A 7258-nucleotide genomic window follows, 5' to 3' on the forward strand; every position below is an offset into this window, starting at 1 on the left:
TGAAATGATTGTACGTGAACATGCAAAAACTGAAAACTAATTATGATCATGAATATTGAAATAAACAACTGTAATCAGGTTATAGAAATCCAAGTGGTGGTTTCTGTTATTTCCATGTTGTGATTTTAATTAGAATAAAATTGTGATTGACTTTTTTAGCAGTAGGTACTTACTTATATACAAACTAAATGCAGATATGCAATAATTTACAAGAATATCTGATGTTTGCTATAAATTATCTGATTATTTATTTGATAGTTATAGCGCTTAATTAATTCTTGATCATATTGTCATCAATGTCAATATTGATGAGATTTTAAAATGTGAAATATAATATCTTGTTGTACTTGTAATCACTAATTATATCTTAAGGTACCTATATAAACTACAAAAAGGATCGTTATTATAGAAGTATTGAAGTTATGTATCATGATGTTAATTTGCAAGGGACCCAGATTTAAATGCAAAAAAAATACAATGTAAAATGTGTACAATACACATATTATAAAATACAGTTTATTTAACAAATAATCCAAACATTTTTATAAAATATGATATAACTATAAAAAATGTATTTTATCGAAAAAGTACTAATATTTATAAAGCATTTTAACAAATAAATTAAGATGCATTGATTATTATGACGACTACGACACATTAATATTTCATTTTTTAAGGCAAGTGATAAATTAAGATTATCGAAAAAGCAAAACAGGATTCATACCACATTTTTTATTAATATAATTTTATATTTCTGTTCTATGAGATTAATATAAGTAGAAATCGGGTACTATTGGGAGATAAATAACAAAATAAAATTTAAATATACATAGAAATATTACGTATAGTATTATAATTATACTAATTTACTCAAACTACCACTAATAAAATTACGTCATAAGTAATGTTGCAAACTTATTTATTTTTTTTATTTAATAGTTATACAAATTCTAAAAATTTTCTAATTATTTTGTATTTAAACTTTGTTCTATTTTCAATTTAAATTCTTAAGTTTTAAAAATGTTATATTATATCCAACTGAAGTTTTTCTAACAGTAATTTAAAATATCAAAAACGCATGAGCACAATTTTCTGTTTTAAAGTTTAAAATGTCCCTCTCCTCCGCTATGAATTATTTTTTGTATACGGTTTACACAATGAATTATTGAATTTTTTAATTCAAACTGATAATGTTTCAGATATAATCTCTATATTTTATAAACACAGCTGGTTGTTGTTCACAAAGTTCTTCAAGGAAAATTGTTTGATTAATAATAAAAAAAAAACTTACACATATTACTAAAAAGATATTCTATAATTTATATTCTATATACATGTGATATACGATAAAAAAAAAATATTGTTATTCAGCAATCCTTGATTGATCAGTATAGTGGAAAAACTTAAGTGTTATAAAAGTATAAAGCATCCAAATAACCAAAAAAAACAATTAACTGTGAATACTAAGAATTGTTAATTATATTTATTGTCCTAACGATTGAATTTTTGTTATATTAGCCTGGTAGTGACTCTCCTGATGTGTAATCATGCTCATGGCGTTATAATGATCACCGACATAAAAACATAGATAGTCCAACAATAGTGATGATATTATTGCGACTTGTGCCTGAACTTCAACTAATTTTCAATCGTTGTCCGTTTTCCATATCTTTATTTGTATGTTTAAACTTTTACAGTGTACAATCTTCTTGGGAGTTAATACCTTCATCCAATATAGTCATGCGTTAATCACTATATCTGGTAAATTCCAAAAACTATTAGTTTTTGTTGATGAGTCACGGGCTTGGAATTATATTCACTAAAAACGTATGAAATATGCTAGCATTTTTAAATATATTATCAATAAATATGAACTAAAATCATGCAAAAAAAAATAAAAAAAATATTCATGGTCATTTAATTGAAACAAGTTTAAATACATTACTAAATAATTGGCCCATCGTCAATATTGTATATTTTGAGTATTACACGTTCGTCATCTAAATACAATTATGAACATAAATAAATTCAAAAAAATGAAGTACATTTTTATAACTTACTGTCTTATATATTACTAAGAGAGTTATAGTTGAGTACAAAAGACAGATATATTTTTAAATAAAAGTACATGCCAGTTTTCAGAAAATTTATTGTTGAATTTAATAAAATTTCATTCTACACATTCACCTAAAAGTAAAGTACATTAAGTTCTTAGATAGAATTTTATACTAGATTTTCAGAAATCTAGTGTTAACTTTCTTCGGAAAATTTAAGCCATTTTTGAGCTATTAATAGACATTTTAATTTTGGAAGGTCTTTTGTTGTAATTCGGTTAAAAATATTTGTAAAAACTTAAAATTTGGGTTGTTTACTTATATTAGCCTTAACTAGACATAGTAAAATTTTAAAAACATTTGAGTGACTTTTTTCTTTTCAAATCTAAGATTTGAAAATTTTTAATGATCTATAATATATCCTAGACCGATAAACCGTCTTCGCTCAGAATCGTTTTTCGTATAGAATGATATAATATCATTGGATTCAGATTTAATTCCATCCATTACAGTAACCTACTTGTAATCTACTGTACAGCAGAGCGACATCCACGACTTACCCGCTTTTTTTACTACAAATGGCCACAATTCCAAGGGTAAATATTATATTTTATTGATTAGTTGGTATATTATATAGACTTAGGCACAAATATTGTACTGTACATGAAAAATCTCTTTTATTGTTCCATTAAAACTTTAAAATATGTAATTGTATTATACAATTATTCTTTGTTGAGAAAAGTGAAATTAGTCCAAAAACTTTCCTTTAAAACAAAAGTTTAAATTACATGACGGATGCAAATCTGATGATTGATGAGAGTCTCTTACTGTTTTTGTCTAATTTTTAAAGCCCACGTCGTGTATTTTAATTTTTTCATTTAAATACAGTCAGTTTTAAAATTAATTTTAACACTTTAAATTCTGCTTAAATAATGATGTAATATCACATTAAAATATTAATTAATGATATTAATCATAAAATATAACGAATTTAACAATTTATAATAATTAATAAACTAATAACAATAAATTTAATATAATTGTGTTTATTTCCAGTATCTATATCTAGTCTATAAAATAACTGTTTATTTGTTGTGCATGTTTATTGCTTATGTTTGGTATTTAGTGTTTGTTTGATTATTATTTGTTGACTTAGTTAAGATAGATCCTTAACGATTCTGAAAATCAAACCATCGAGTATCTATCAGTTGTATCCCTATAAAAAATACTTTGGTAAATTTTTAAGGGTATTTTGATACAGAATTTTTTTACTAGAATTAGTTTTTAGACCGTTAAAACCAGGACTGACTCATGGTATCGTGACTACGTATAGGGTTGCCAACTTTTAGAATTTCAAAAACTGTACTTTTTTTTAGTCATCAAAAACTTAATTTATGATAATACGAGTATGATTAATGATTATAAATAATTAATTTTTTTATTGATTTATTACTATATTTCTGATAATACAATAAATAAGTAAAAGTATATAAACATGTATATTATTTGAATAAATGAATAAACAAAAAATAATTAATATAATAAACAAAATAATGTATATTAATTAATTGCTACCTCTTTGATATTTTTAAAGTTGTATTTTTATCGCTTTTTGCCACCTTTACAAGCATATGACCACTTTTTGTTTCCGAAAGTTCACCAAATATTACATTATATAAAAGTTAATACCTACTTGTTGCTATTGCATAAATACATCACATCGAGGGACTTATGAAAAACTTGGATATTTAATAATTTATGTTGTCCAGTTGAAAGGTATAATTGTACACTGGACAGGAACTAGAAAATCTGAACTGTCCAAGTAATACCTGAACGGTTGGCAACCTTACAATACTTAATATAAATTATTTCCTAAACGAGTTTTTAAAAACTGAAATATATGGTGTTACTTAGAACAGCAATATCGGTAACATGTTCAATTACATGGTGCCTATAAATTGTACCGATGTAAGTTTCGTACATTTAATAGTGGAAATGAATAACCGTTCTAAAGTTTATGATCTGAAGCTTAAAATTGGCCACCTTAATTTGTATTCGTATTCAACAATGTAGTATAATTTATAAATTATAAGCAAAAATCAGGTATAGGTCAATAAGTTTAAATTAAAATCTCATTCAAAAGTATGTATATAATATGTGAACGGTGTCTCTGTAAAAACACTTGTGAATAAATAATTTTCAATTTGGTATACATTATATTATGTTAAGCCATTGTTTCTTAAAGTTAAAGTTCTAGTGAAATGTTACAATAAAGCCGTGAACAGAGAATTTTATTTATATTATGGTATCTTTTTCTCTTTTATACAGTATAATATGTAACAGTTCATATTGATCAGTCATTAAAATTATTGTTGAATTATTTTAAAGTAAAACATCTATGATGAACAGCTATTTTCTAAAGATTAAATGTTATTCTAGAACTCTAGTGTATTAGTTTTTTATTATAATATTAAATATTATAATAACTAGTGTAGTAGTTTGTTTGTAACGTTTTTTAACATTTTCACATCTAACACTCCTCACTCCAAAATTACTACTCTTGCCACCTTCGCTGGTTACAACAAATATTTCAACAAATTTCGACCTAACCAGAGCCTCTAACGCACTTTAAATACAACTAAACGATCTCCAGACTTGGTTCAACCTGTGGAGAATTAAAGTAAATTCGAATAAATCAAGGCACACAACTTTCTTCCTACTCCCAAGTATCTGCCTTCCACGACTCTTAATAATGATTTGATTCCCTTAAAAAAATGTCCCGCGATACCTCGGAGTTCATTTAGACAACAACCTTATATGAGCCTCTCATATAAAAATTAAGAGAAAATTTCTCAACATTAAGCTCCAAAAGTCAAGAAATCTTCTCAAATCAAATCTTCCAATTCAACATCAAACTATTATTCTAAAAATAATTTATCCACCCAACGATTACCTACGGAATCCAACTATAGAGTATGGCTAAAAATTCGAACATCAACATTTTCCAATCCTTCCAATCAATTTATTTTCCACTCATCACTAATGCCCAGGGTATGTCAACCACCTCTCTCTTCACTCTGACCTCAAAATCCAGATCATTCATTATAAAATATAATAAACATATAAAATAAAATAAAGTATTAATTCAAGAAAATATCCTTGAATCACCAACTTTAAAAGGATTTAAAATTACTTAGGTATTTGTCAATTCCTCTTATTTTTTTTTATTTCTCGTCGAAAGTTGAATTAAATGCCCATCGAGATTTGTATATAGATATATAAAAACATTGAAGGATTTGCGTTGCACTGATCAAAACGAATAAATGGTATTAAATGAAATAAAATATCTAGAATGAAAGTGAACTATTCCCATATTTACTTTACACTATACGGTAACTTCAAGGTCAGAAGTATGAAGAAAGACTGGATCAACTGGTATTTTGTTTCAAAAAAGTGTCATAAACATTTTCTATATTAATAAATCGATCAACTGCCATTATACCAATTATATTCATCTACTATGTGCTATACGCAATATAAAAATATAACAGTATTATGAAGTAGGAATTCAATTGTAATTTATTATACTCCTAATAATAAGTAACTAAATCATCACCATTATAAAGATAAATTTATATCTCATGAACGTATGGTAGAAATAGAAATAGAAATTTTATTTATTATATTTTAAACATATAATACTTATATAAAAACAAAATAGTTCACAGTTTGAATCAGTGACCATAAAGAACCATACAATCTATTCAGAGTACAAAGAAATCACTTTATAAAAGATTATGGATAAATTAACATTAAAAAAAGAAGACACCCAACTACAGAAATCGTAATAGTGTCATACAAAATATTTTACATTTTCTGTATATATTTTGAATTAATTAGTTAACTATTAAAACTTGAATCTTATGTTTAACGATTATGCGTGATGCACACATTACATTATTTATTAGAAATTATTGAAACTGCAAATTTTCTAAATTATAGAAAAGCTACTGAAATGTCAATACCCAATAATATAAATAAAATTACATGCATATACTATTTTAAAAAATGTTTATTGTATTCATTAACATAATATTGTGCACTATCATAAATGTATTATTTAATGCATCTGTTTATATATATTATAAATAAATGTGTCACTTTATTAAATGGTGGCTGATGACTATTGATAATTTATATAGACGATACTATTATACATTTGTTTTCATTCATGGTAAAGCATCAACTACTAAGTTATAAGCTTATAAAAAAATAAATATTAGTTACTTATAAATAGACCTATGATTTTCTTGGGTTAAGTTGTACATATCAATAATTTATAAAAATGAAATGATTTTGTTAATATTTTCTTCAAAACATCGAAGATACTGTCAGATATTCTTAGACTTTTCTGGTTTCTATGCGGTTGTCACTAATAGTATTATTTATAAAATTATTAGAAAAAAATAAGTATTGTCCAAAAAAATAATTGTACAAAGTTAAATATTGGATATATGACTAGTCATTTTATAGAAACGAACTAGATGTATACGATTAAAATCAAATTACATTTTTTTCATGTTGTTATAAATTGGGATTAGTAGCAAGATTATTATTTAAGTACAGATCTGATGTGTTTTTTTTTCATTTCCCTAATCTCTACTTTCTACATTCTTAATGTTATACAATAAATAAAAATGATCCTCAGTTTTGAACTTCAAATTTACATACAGAACTTACAAATATATAGTAATAACAGACCATAATTTTTGAAATGTATTAAATATTTTACACTTTTGAGTTAGTGGTAGATAAACACGAACAAAGTGAAACTTATATCTAGAAACGTTCCAAAGTATTTTGTTTACCCCAAGTTTCAAATGTAGTTGAGTTACATACATCAGAGTATACAAGTTTTTGAATACGTGATACGCTATTGTATGTATCCTAATATATTGTAACTCAAATTGTTATTCTGTAATGTAGACTTCATAAAAATATTTGTTCTTATCTTTTTGTTTAATTTCTATTATAAGTTCAGTAAATGAAGATTGTTTACTAAGGTCCTCCATTTTCAACTTCATTATTAAAAGCAAAGATTTTCAACGCAAATTTCAAACTATATACATCGATATGTTGTATTTTAAAAACTATACACACTTTCATAAACTCTAAAAAGTTACAGATTGCATTGTGTCATATTT

Source organism: Diuraphis noxia, unplaced genomic scaffold, assembly GCF_037042655.1.
Source record: "Diuraphis noxia isolate RWA-SAM2 unplaced genomic scaffold, SU_Dnox_SAM2 contig0002, whole genome shotgun sequence".
In the NCBI taxonomy this organism is placed as follows: Eukaryota; Metazoa; Arthropoda; class Insecta; order Hemiptera; family Aphididae; genus Diuraphis; species Diuraphis noxia.